The following is a 13,274-nucleotide window of genomic DNA, read 5'->3' as shown; positions in this document are numbered from 1 at the left end:
CGAGGCTGGCTTTGGCTTCCCCAGGAGGACTGTTATCAACCCTGGGACTTTGTGGCCAGGCCAGGAAGAAGTAACCCACAGCAGCTCTGAGCAGAGGAGGGAGGACCCGGGGGCTGGCACTCAGTGCAGGCAAGGAAGGGAACTGGGCTCATGCTGCATCAAGTGCAGGCTGAGCCTCAAAAGCCAGACCTGCCTCACCAAGTTTTGCCCTGCAGTGTGATGTACAGGTGGGACAGTATCACCACGGATCATGGGGGATTTTTCTGCCTTTTTCTTCTTCCTCACTCCATTTCACCAAAAGCAATGCTCCCGGCTCAGAGGTTATTACAAGCAAGAAAGGGCTGCATCTTCAGCACCCTGCCTTTCCCCTGCAAGTACAGGCTGGAGCGATTCCTGTTTTGAAACTAAACTCACACAACCTCTGTACCAAATGCCACGACATGTGCTCTTACTGTCATCATGGGATTTTTCACGTTCACTTTGAACTGCACTTCCAAAAGCTGGTGCCCACACCCTACCTGCAGACAAGCAGACAGATGTGCAGAGATCATCTGCGTGTGCAAGGCTGCCTTTTGGGGAGCACCCAGCTGTGCGCTTGCAGGCTGGGGGGCTGCGTGAGAGCCTGGCACAAAGAGGCATGAAAGCCAGGCTTCCACCCCCAGCTCAACTCCCTCAGTCAGTAGCTGTCAGGTGCCAGTGACTTTCATTCAGAGATGTTCCAGCACATAAATGGGTGCAAACAGCATAGCTGCTTCGTGGGACAGACCTCTCATAATCAGGCAAGCTGAAGAGGAAGGCATTCTCCTGTCAGCTGCTTTCTGGGTCTGGCTTTGATGCTCTGGTAGGGTTCCCCCAGCACTCGCATTATGCATTTGCAAAACCACGTCAGGAAAAACAAAGGTGTCATTGCAGATCTGATCTCCAGCCGAGTTCATCTAATACCAGTGGACATGCCTTTCCCATCAGGGCCCCGAAGAGGGGAGACATCAGGCACTAACTAGGACCTCATGGAGCTCTTGAGCCCCCGTGTATGTGACTGCTGCCGGTGGCAGCTCTCTTGCAGGGGAGGGAGATGTTCCCCTCCTGGATGGGATGCTGGATGGTGGAAGAGGGCTTTTCCACTGGGAAGAAGAATCAGAAGCAGCCCTGTATGCTGCCTGTCCTCCAGGTTGTCCCGTGGGACAGGGTAGTCTGACCATGGGCATCCCACTGCATGAAGTGTTAGGGCCACAGGTCATTTAGGACAGAGGCACTAATGTGGCAGCAGACACCCAGCTCAGTGCTTTCCCCCCGGGATGATCAGTGCAGTATTACTGTACATTCTGGCTAAGTAACGCAGAGAATTAACCCTTTTCCTGTCTCTTCCCCCAAAATGATAATGCTAGGGATCCAGAGGAGCCATGAAACAGAAACTTTTGTGCCATGTCAGACACATGACTTACTCTCATCCTACCTGAAATTTCTGCCATGACTCCCCATGGCAGAAGAGCACTTTAAGCTCTAGTATGTGCTTACAAGTCCCGAGCCCCAACACAGCGAGGGTTCCCCTTGGTGCACACGGAGCACTGCACCACTTCTCACCTACACATTATAATCGTCAGGTTGTTACTCTTTCTCTTTTTCTCCTGAGACAAGGTCATCCCTGACAAGTAATGTCCTTGTGGAGCCAGCTCCTACCCATTATTTTTAATGGGATCTCGGCATTATGGATTGTATTACTGCAGTTTGACACACGTAATGAAGATTTCCCTCTAACAACACTTCTCCTCTAAAAGAAAAATAGTCCCTGCAGAGAGGTATGTCTGGATGTGTTGTAGGTGTAGGCATGCATGCATGTACAGGAACTTCTCGCCAGAGCACTCGCATCCCATGACAGCCGCCGGTCAGACAGACAGCCTCACCAGCTCCCAAAATCATCACTTTCTTTCTGTGGCTTCATTTAATCCTTCCTAACAGGGAGACTAAGTGCAGTTTTGAGCTTTGGCTGCATTTAAGATCTCCTGGTGTCTGGGGAGGATAAAGAGGGGAGGAAAATTAAAATGGGTGCTGGCAGTGCGGTAGCCAGCAGGGTAAACGGGGACGGTGTGTGCACGGTACCAGCACACCCACGCCCAGCCCAGGGGTGCCACCACCCACACAGCCATACACAGCTCCCATGTGGAGATGACAGCCCCTTCCCCCATGCAAACACCTTCTCCTTCTCCCCACAGACCCCCACAACCTGGACACACACCGGGAGCACTCCTTTAAAAATGGCTTCAGCCCGAATTAAAACTCGAAAGCGCAGCAGCCCCTCGGCTCCCTGCAGAGAGCAAAGGCAGCTAGGCAGCGAAACGGGGCTGGCTTAAATTGCTGCTGTGCTCGCCGCTGCTCTGACCCCTCCAGTCTCTTTAAGCTAACGAAGTCCCCGACAGTTCCCACCGATTCATCCCAACTCGGACACCAACTCCGCACCCTTGAGCATCCTCGGTTTCAGTGGCATCCTTTGTTTTAGTTTTTTGCAGACAGCTTTTCCCTGCCCCTTGAGCTGCCTCCCCAGCTGCCTAGCGCTCCACACCGAGACCCCATGGGCCGCCAGCTTTCTGGCAGCTGCCTCTCACCCCTTTTCAGTGAAGCAGAGGGAGCGACTCTCTCTTACCTTGAGCACCCCAAGTTGTCAGTGATGCTGCTGCCTGCGCGGCGCAGTGAGGCTCTGCGCTGGCATCTCCTCTAGCAGTGATGCAGTCCTGCCGGGCGCCGCATGCCAATGATGCAGCCCTGGGGATCCCAGCCGAGGGAGCCCAGGGCTGGGAGGGAGTCCAGGGCAGCCTGTCCTACCTGCATCCCTGCCTCCCCCACCCTGGCTGCAAAGCCAGCAGGGAGGGAGTGTGCGGAGGCAGCCAAAGAGAACGGGAGAGAGTGAGAAGCTGCACAGCAGGCAAAGAGGGAGAGAGGCGAAGCTTGTGTAATTTCATCATGGTAATAAAATCCAGCCCAGCGCCTAAACGTTGCAGCTCTCTAGCGGAGTTCTTCATTATATGGGGGATTTTTTTTTAATTGCTGTCATACAGGCATGATTTTAGCTGTAAGTAGAAGGGAATCCCAGCGTAACTGGGTATTATGCTGGCATCCTTCATCTCTCCACTTTATATATTAGATCATTGCTACATTCAAGACCCCTCTCCCTGGCTAAAGGGAGATGGCTAAAGGGCAAGGCTGGGGAAAGTGCCATGTTTCAGGGATAATCCTACTGTGGGATAAGCCTGTTCTGTTTAAAATACCCTTGTATTTATAATTTGGGAGTCCACTGCCAGAAAAGCAGCAGCAGGAGAAATCCTACTGTCCATGCAATTTGGTGCTTACAAGAGATCATGTGGACACAGCAGTGTGGAACGTAGCCTGCCATGGAAATCCATCCACAATCATTTTGTATTATTAAAAGAGATAATCAGGTAACATGAGGAGGTGTCTTATTGAGGAATAAAGAATGCAGCTCCTAACTACAAAAAAAGCATTGCCAGCGCACATGGCGTGGTTGTCCACACCTTGCAACATCTCTCTGTGCAGAGATGCCCAAATTAGTCCAGGTAATGGGAGCATTAAAGATTTCACTGGCAGATTTCCCTTGCTGGTTCTGGTAACCTAACACTGAAGAGGAGCATGGAGCTACAGGCTTCTCAGAAAGGAAACAGGGACAGATTTACAGGGCAGCATGAATCCCTTGTACTTGCCAAAGGGATAGAACAAAGAAGTGGAACTGAAAGTCCAGCCACTCATCCTGGCTCTGTCAGCAGGTGACATCTAGAAAGCTACCTTCCCACGTAGTGCCTCAGTTTCCCCACCTGTAAGACAGTGCTGGTGCTACTGGCGTCTCCAGGCTGTGTTAAGTACTAGGAGTTATCACTCCTTAGGCTGTTTCCAGGGCCCCTCCAGACACACACTCCCCCTTTCTTCTCTGTTCTGTATTTTACCTCCTGCTACCCTGCTTCAGCTCACCTGATTTGAATCTCCAGCTCAGGTGTGTTTGTTACTGTTGACAGAATTACAAACTGGGCCTGAAAATTCTCTCTTCGTCTGATTATTTGCTGGTATGGTTCCTGTGACTGTACTGGCAGCAGCACTTCTATATGCAAAATGCAGGAGGTGATTAATTTAAGGTTTTTCATACCCATTCATTTAAAAATTGGAACTCAAATCTGAAGTTCAGCTTTATTCTCCCTAGTGCAATACATTAGTTTAATTGCATTTTGTGTTTGGCACACTGCACTGATTGCTTTGATGTGGGAGCACTTCAGAAGTCAAATTATTGTCAGCAATCCTGAACGCTGTAGGCCAAGTATCAAGGCCTTGGCAAAACTAAAAAGCAAGCCAGGCTATCACAGTGTCACTGAGTGCCACTTTGCTTGCCTGTCACTGTTCCTCTGAGTCCTCCAGCTCATTAATACTTCAAATTCTTCAAATCACAGTAACTGTATTTGCGTGTCAGATCTACTGCACCTTGCGTGCGTCACGCTCAGAAAGCGCAGCCACATTCACAACTGCGTTTCCCAGGAGAGGGCTTCGGGGCAGTCCCGGAGGTGCTCTGCCAGCTCTATCACAGCTGCCCTCAGAAGCAGGCTGCTCTGCCCTATATCACCTTCCACTTGCAGGTGGAATCGTGAGTGAGGAAAGATGTGCCAGACTGATTCTGCTGGGCTTTTCTCAACTCCTAGCAAAGCTCCTGCATCTACTTTACTTACTGTTTCCTACGCAGGATAGATCTAGCTTGGGTAAATTTGTATTAAATTTAATTCCAGGATCAACAGGGAGGGAGGCAATAAAGCTGGGAGATGGTCTTTATCATTGTACTGTGATTATCAGTGTTTCTAATTACCTCTGCACCCTAGGCACAACTGTGAACCTCTCTTAATCACCGCTAGCTGTATCCAGGTATCTCAGGCAGAGAAGAACCATTTTCCATAAGTGCCATATGGTGCCAGCAGGGAACCTGAATCTCATGGCTGCCTGACATCAAAGGCAGCAGGATGGGGAGGCCTAACATCCTTCTATTTAACAGAGCACATTGACGAAATCTGCAGCAGTCCAACTGTTTCAGAGCTGCAAGAAGCAAATGGAAAACAAAGCTGAGCTGCAGCAAATAAGGACCTGGTGTGGAGATGATATGAGCTCTTTTACCACAGGGAAGTAGGTGTCTGTGTAAGGTTTGATCGTGCAGGTACACATGTCAGCATGGTTACACAGGCAAAGGGGGCTCAGTCTGGCCCTACAGCTCACCGAGCAGCCCCAGACCTCCTGGGAAGGCGGGTGGGATGGGATGCCTGGTCCAGCCGTGTGAATGGAGCAGAGCCCCACAACAGTTCTCCTCTTCTATCCCACCTACAGCAGCAGGGCTTTCTCTACTGAGCCCTTCCATGAATAAGAGACCAGGGACTCTCGCACTGTGTTGCGAAGCTGGGCAAACCGCACCCCCTTCAGCAGTGCTCACATGCTGTTGGGAAGGCGTACAAGGGAAATAGAAGTGAAGCAAGAAGTTAAGTGGTGATGGAGCAGCCTCTCGGACAGCTTGTGGGCTGTCAAGTGAAAGGAAGATAATCAGAGGAAAAGTATGACTCCAAAAACACAGAAACAATGCATATTTCATGGCTCTGCTGGAGCCATCACTTACATGCCAGGGCGCTTGCTGTGAAAGGCACTCAATATCACAGGGTGTTGAGAGACCAGCAGATGTTCGAGGCAGGGCTTTCTGGCTTGGTTTTCAGGGCCCCATCCACACACGCACACTCACACGTGTCTGTGGGTGCACACCCTCACATGCATGCTCACATGTCCCTCTCTCCTGCCCTGAGCCATCTCACACGGTCTGCGCGAGGAGCTCCAGCAGAGACAAGGGCCCCCAAAAAAAGTGCTGGGCTGTGGCAGGACACACTCCTGCACCCTGGCCCTGGAGATGTCCTTGCCTGAACAGGGGCCAGGAGAAGCCAGCCTTAAAGTCTAGCAGGGGTTAAACGAGTCTGAGGGATGTCACGGCAAATCCTTGAGCCAAGAGGGCTTGAGGCTGGGGGCTGCAAGGTGGTGGCAGCGGGAGTTGGCCATTGCCACCTCTCTGAGGTGGCAGCAGGCTGGTGGCTGCTGCTCTCCGCTGGTGACAGCCATCCATCCAGAAACAGCTCTTACCTCCCCCTCCCTCTCCCACTTCTGCTAATGAAACTTTGCTTACAAAAGCCAGAATCCAGCCTTAATAGAAGGGAGAGTCCCAGGCAATGTTTAATTGCATCTGCTATTATGCCTGATAAATGGCATTAGTAATACAGATAATGAATACAATGTAAAGAGCTATACAAGCATTGTCTAATTATTGGTATTGCTGCCTGCTTGCTAGCAGACGTAGGTAAAATGCATATGGAAGAAATCTGGATGTAAATAAAATAGCTGTCAGTCCCCCGTGCTGCATGTCTTGCTGCAAAGGGGTTACCTTGCCAAGACCCACAAACTAATCAGGAGGACACAGCAACCAGCACAGGGAGAGAGCTGAGCCGTGCCGCATTGCCTCCCTCTGGAAAGGGACAGAGCTGCTGCCTGGTTTGGGAAAATGTCCAGCTTAAATATGGACAAAAAGGGTTTTACATCAAATACACTGGAGTGAGAAGTCACGCTGAAGTCAGGCTTTGGATCTGTGAAAGCCTTCCATGCCCATAGTTCAGGCGGGGTACGTGTATATATACAAACACACATATACCTACTGGATGGGGCATGTTGTTCAGTGCTGGTCAGGAGCAGAGAAAGACCCTAACTGGATGCTGTAACACCTGCAGCATGCGACTTGGCACCCACATTACTAACCTGCTGCCTGGAAATTTTAAAAAGAGCGATGAATGGCTGAAATCAGGAGAAATGGGGGTAAAAATGTCCACACGTTTTCTATTTTCCACTAAAATTCTGAGCTCGTCTGTCTCAGGCTCTGTTTTCACAAAGCATAATAGTACCTTTTTTCCTTCAAATTAGCCTGTCACTTTCTGCTTGACACGAGCTTGTGACTATCACAGCAACCCAAACGGCTGCACAGTCGGCAGCTCGCGGAGCAACGGGGAATCCCAGCACAACCTGCGCTCCCGAATGTGAGCCCCGTCGCCTCCTCAGAGGCGATTCACAAGAGTACAGGCTGCAAAACACGATCTGCATTTGTGCCCTCTGAACCAAAGGGACTCCTGAACTATCTAAAACCCGCACGACAGAACTGATGCTGAGATTTCAGGGCAAAAGTGCAGCCACTGAGGCAATATCCACTTACCTGAGCTGGAAGCATGAGCTGGAGAGGCTGTACCACACTAGAAAAATAGAAAATTAGCATAATAGCAAGCACTTAGCTGAAAACTATTTGTGGCATACAAGCTTCAGTTTTCCAAAGAACCACCGATCTTAAGAGGTGCCACTGATGCTGCTGTGTCAGGCCAGGGGGATGCCACGTCAAATGACGTCTGTCAGCAGCATCACTGCCTGTGCATGGTTGAATGTAAAGGGATGAGGGTACTTAAATTTCTCTAATCCAGCAGAAACCATTCCATAAGACAGGCCCGAGTGGGAAAACACGGGTACATTGGCAGGTCTTGGTGCAAAGGCCAGGCTAATGAGTGCAGCAGCACCTGTGCTGGCAATGATGGACCCACCGAAGCGTAGTGCTGTGTCTGTCTCATGCAAGGCTCTGCTAAAAGGCAGTGCATCCCCTGACAGCTGCATCCTCCAGGATCACCTTAAACATTACCTTTCTTTCTCTCTGTTTTTTCTCCCCCACCCCACCCCCCCTCTTGTAATGGTCCTCTTAGTCTAGGTTTAAAATACCAAGTACAAGTGCATTGAACCATTAATGAGCAGTTCACACACCTCTTTCTTCCCTTGTTTTTCATATTTCGAAATGGAGGGATATATTGCCAGGTTAACTCTGACTTTGCAGAGCTCTAAGGCATTAGGCAGAGTTTATTATGTGGACAGGATGAATTGTTCCCTACTTGTTAATAGCACGATCAGCAACAAAATCCCTGGCATTAATATTTAACATCCTTTGTTATGTACATGCCTGACTGTTATTCAGAGAGGGCCAAATCAGGAGACCAGAGGCGGCTGGGAATTGAATAAGCATTATTTGTGGGATTTCTCTGAGCAAAAACTGGAAAGTAGAAGAGACATTGGTTTTATACGTAGCAGTCCAATTGTCAAGAGACTGTACATTTACGGATAGCGTATAATATATGCAAGGAATTACTGCAATGGCATTCTGTGCCTTATTTCACAACAATTTCATTAATGTTACTGCCTGCTTACTCTCGCCCTGTACATGTACACAGGTATTAATTTTATGAGAAATGAAGAAGAAAATCTAACAGACTAATGCCAGCACACATCCCCTGCAAATTCATGATTATCCATCTAACAGTAGGACATAGAAATCTCAGAGAAAGAGCAGGCCCTGAGGAGCAGGTATTTTATAATTCATAGCAGTCACTTCTATCTCATATCTTTTATCCAGATTTCCTATATGAGTTAGACAACTAAGTACTTTAAGAATGTGAATCCTACACCGTTAGCATGTCTTCTTTCCTTTTATGTGTATATACACACATAAATATATTTATTCTATATGTTACAACAAATAAATATTAATCTTAAATCTGCTTTTCCTCTGTACCCATCATGATACAGCTGATAGTTATAGACAGTTTCATCCTGCTCCCCGGTACAGAAGAGGTATCAGCCTTGCCAGTAGCTTTCCAGATATCAGTGCTATGGCTGTTTTTCAATTTAAATTGCCCATAAATGCTACACTTGCAAAGCCTTTCCGTATTTCCTTGATTACTCTGTAACTATAGCAAATTGTCTAAGCCTGGCGTACAGGACTCCATTCATCTGAGTAATTTTCAGGAACACTCTGTTAGATGTGGGCATCCAGGGATGTAAGAAAATGTGCTATTTTACATTACAGAGAAATATAATATGAACCTGTAATTCCAGACGCGAAGAGACAGAGGAAGGTGGGGTTCAGGTTTAATTTTTTTCTTACTCATCTGGAAGAGCTTTTTCCTGAAGCTATGCTTTCTGGGGAATTTCCTTGAGGGAAGCAGGGGGGCTTCCCCCTCCTTCAATAAAAGGGAGAGTAAAAAAAGGAGCTTAGAGATTTTCACATGAAAATCACCTTAGCTGTTTACTCCTGTCCTTGCCTGACAACCTAGACACAAGGCTGCTCTATGCTGTATCAGGAGGGACTTTAATGAGTTTAACGCGCAGTGGGCTTCCTCTGCACCCTGGGCATCCCGCTGACAGGAGCCTCGCTGGGCAGAAAGCACCGCAGCCAGGCTGCTTTCCAGTAACGCAGCTGGAGCGGGAGACGGGCAGGGAGATGTCTTCGCAGGATGCAACTGGAAACCGGGTGAAGAAAAATCGCTGGCGATCCTAGAAATGCTTCAGGTGTTTGAACCACTGGCGTATAACTTTGTGAGGTTATGTACCGCCGTTGAGGCTTGACGTGAACTGGCTGTGTTTGCGCTCGGGCAGAGATTAGGTATAAAAACGGAGAGAAAGGGGAAAAAAGTGGAAGTGAGGAGGAGGTGGAGGAAGGAGCACCGCTATGACCGCCCGCCCGAGCGGAGCCAGCCCTGCCAGCTGCAGTGGGGACCCGCCTTCAGCAGGTGGCAGCAAGTGAGCTGGGGATGGATGGAGGGGACGCTGCTGCAGGGCCACCGCGCCGGCCCCGGGGAACCCATCAGCCTCCTGGCAACTTCTGTCCCCCAGCAAAAAGGTAAAAAGAAAAAGAAAATAAATAAAGACGCAAAATCTGCAGATCGCTCAGCATGAAAAAGTGAGATAGCAGCTAGGCGATGTGCTGCAAGCATTTCATTATTAAGGCAGCAGATTATATATATACACCTAGAGTACATAGAATACAACTAGCAGTTGTATTTTCTTTTTATTTTATAGCTATTTCAGTAGCTCTTTCGTAGCGCCCAGGAGTCTCGGTCCCCTGGGGCTCACCCCTGAGGAGCTGCGCTTTCCTTCACGAAGGCCTTTAGCTGGGCTCTGGGGAGGTGCAGGCGGGGCTGCGCTAAGGTCAGCCCCTGCCCCGGAGTTGCTCATATTTTGAATGGAATGTTTCTGCTTGGACCAGACTCACTGGCGCAGGTGGGAACGCAAGTGTTTAGCTGCAGTCCTGAGCCAGCACATGAGCTACTTTTGAGAAAAAAAGGGAGGGGATTTGCTTTCCTACTTTCAGCCTGACTTTGGTATAAAATCGATGTTACACAATATTACTGTTTAATGCAGACAAATGCAATGAGGAGCCATCCATAGCCAGGACTGCTGTTCCTCTTACCTGGAAGTCCTTCAGAGAGCCACTCAGATGCAACACTGCATTCACTGTTCTCCAAAGCCCCATGATTAACTGACCATTCCCCAAACTGTGTTCCCCTTCCCCTCAGGATCCAGCTGGGTGCCAGCTGCACGCGCCTGTGTGCCTTGCAACAGGAATTTCATTAGCAGGGATTAGATAGACTCCTCATTTCACCTAGTCCCCAAGGGTAAGACGAAAAGGAAACCAGCAGCTTCTGGTTTTGCCAAGTGTGTGATGGCTCTTTATTGAAGCTAATGAAGAAAATGCACAGTTTGGGAGTTACATGACTCATGCTTATAACCTCTCTAGTTACATGTAAACCCACAGTGCCAGAAGCTCTCATCAGACAGTGTGACAGGTCAGCATGTGACCACAAACACCACTGCCGAAACGCACGGGGTTTGATCTTCTCAGTAGGGACGGGCACACAGGCTTGCTCATGAGTAATAAAGATGCTTTTGTCTTGTCCAGCTGGAAGCAGGACTGGTTGGATACCCCATGAGAAAGCTGGCTCTCATGTGATTTCCAGGCCATGTCTTTCATATCGCATAATCTCAAATGATATTAGAGATAGGGCCCAGTCCTGCTCTGAGCGTCTGGGGCACCCACTGGTTTGCTGTTCCTGGCCCAAACTCTGAGGACAGTCCACTGTCAAGTGTCACTGGGAGAGCACACAGGGAGACCAGGTAGCTGGTAGATGCTCCGCATCATGTAGATGGCTTTTCTAAACATAGCTGTGCAGCACCACTGTAGAACAACAACAAAGTATTCATGCTTAGTGGAAAACACAGAGCTTGAACATTAAGCAGTAGGCAGAAACCTAAACACAGTATCTGATAGACACCTGAGTACCAGCTCAACAAGAAGGACTCAGCGCTGTCTATAAGTAGGTAAGACACAAGATCTCCCAAGGCATCAGAGACTTTGAGCTTCTCTTGGTGGGCCCTTCTCTGATCCCCATCTCACACCCTTCCTTTCCTTCCTCCTGTGTATGGACCAGGAACACACTCCCTGAGAAGCTACAGCACAGCATAAACCCAGTGTTCTCAGCGTGAAGCTCCCCACGGCATGACCTGGCACACGATGTACATACATTTCATCTGGAGGCACCAGGGTCCCTAACAACCTCCCTGATGGTGGTGTTACGGTGCCCACTCTGCGGATTCCTCATCTCCTGGTGAAAGAGGGCTTCCAGTCTTCTGATGAAGGTAAGTTCATCCAGTCCTTCCTTCCACAAAGGGAGTTTTCTTCATTACAGATCACATTCAAAGCAACATACTTTTCACGTGGACGCATGCAAGTGAGCCAGGGAAGGTTCTGAGCTCCTGACACCAGCAGAGCCTTCCCAGTCCTGCCAGGCATGTAAGCAGACAGATTTACCTAAGGTTTTGGAGACTGAAAGAGGAAAATTAGTGTGGTGGGATTGCCAGGGCACTGCAGATTCAATTCCAGGCCTCCTTTCCCACAGTTGCTTGCAGCCTCATCTCTGCCCAATCTCTCTTAACAGGCTGGAAAGCAGATCATGTGCCAAACCCACCCCCTCTACCCCTACTCCCTTAATCATCTCCCTCTACCATATGTATGCATCTGCCCAGATGTGTACTTGCTGCCTAGAGCTTTTACTTCCAATGCACACCAATTTCCCAGTGCTGCAAACAATCAGCTACGATGTTCCTCTGTAGGCACAGCACTTCCTTATGCAAAGAGCAGAAGGGAGGTGAAGGAAGGGGTCTCCACTCCCACTGCTTGAAATCACCGCCTTGTAGTTTGCTGGCAATCCTTGCAGTATGTTGTAGCCACATGTAAAACATCTTCCTGGGCTCTTTTTCTCCCCATGTCTTGGCTGCCTGAATGTGCTGCAAAGAGCTGGAATAGTCAACCCTGAGCAAATGTTGAACATGTTTTCATTGTTTTCTTTTTTTGTTTAAGAAAATAAAAAGGAGTTCTGACTCTAAAATGCCCTTGTGAAGACACAGCCTTTGGTTGGGCCAACACACCAGGTCACAAATAGTCTCTGGTGCCTTTTAAAATAGTCTCTGGTGCCTTTTAACAACCTCTCAGCCCAAGACACAAGCACAGAGCTGGAGCCGGCTGAGATGGCAACACTGAGCAGGGTCCATCTGCTTGCTCGGAGACTCACATGCCCCCAGGGTGACCTGCCATCTTCGGCATGATCAATCCAGCAGCAATTCACTGCATGGATGAGCAGAGAGGTGGAAATCGTGCCACAGAGTGGAGCAGGCGACACAAGAAGAGATGGCTGATGCTTCCCACTGTGGGCAGTGCGCAGGGGCCCTGCTGCTGCAGGAGAGAAGAGAGAAATGAAGCAAATGCAAACTCAACTTCTTTTCGCCTTTCTTTCCTTCCCTCTGTAGGCATCTAAGCACTGGTTACCTTCCCAGGACTGCTGGGTCCCTGGGTCTGGAGATGCTTGCTCTCACTGGAGCAGCTGCCTGACAAGAGCTGGGATACTTTGACACTGCATAGCCCCAGCCCTCATCAGAAGGAAGTGTCTCATCACCACCACCTCTAGCAGGGACAGGGTGCCAGCCAGTGAGCAGCCTCATTTATTTGGAGTCCAGCCTTGTCCCTGCTTTGTTTGCTTCTTCTCATGGCAACAGACAAGCTGTGGAGAAGGTTTTTCACCCACACGCTTTACCTGATAACAGCCTTGAACCAGCATCTGTTTGCCTGGAGGCACAGCTCCTCGCTGCTAGTTGGGACCTATTTCTTATGAATCGTTGCTAAATGATGTCACTTTGGAATGAGCTCCCTGTCAGGCTGTGTCTGTGCTACCTAAACTCCAAAACCGCTGAAACTTTCTACTGCCGGTGTCTGAAGGGGTACAGGGACAGCCAGAGATGTTGAAGATGTGGGATTCATCCCTAATTCTGCTCAGATGGCACTAGGCAAGTCTTTC

The 13,274-nt window shown here is 49.2% G+C and overlaps 1 protein-coding gene across 2 annotated transcripts in view; it reads right to left on the bottom strand.

Annotated features, from left to right (window-relative positions):
• SV2B (synaptic vesicle glycoprotein 2B) overlaps window positions 1-2,955 on the bottom strand; it is a 66,880-nt gene extending 63,925 nt beyond the window's left edge. For both annotated transcript variants that reach the window (XM_075100611.1, XM_075100612.1), the window contains exon 1: window positions 2,639-2,955. The gene's annotated coding sequence lies outside the window, so the exon portion shown is untranslated. The remainder of the gene's footprint in view (window positions 1-2,638) is intronic.
• Window positions 2,956-13,274: the final 10,319 nt, after the last annotated feature.

This window comes from Phalacrocorax aristotelis, chromosome 7 (assembly GCF_949628215.1).
Source record: "Phalacrocorax aristotelis chromosome 7, bGulAri2.1, whole genome shotgun sequence".
In the NCBI taxonomy this organism is placed as follows: domain Eukaryota; kingdom Metazoa; phylum Chordata; class Aves; order Suliformes; family Phalacrocoracidae; genus Phalacrocorax; species Phalacrocorax aristotelis.
Note: the sequence above shows the minus strand (reverse complement) of the source record. Positions and strands in the feature narration are given on the sequence as shown.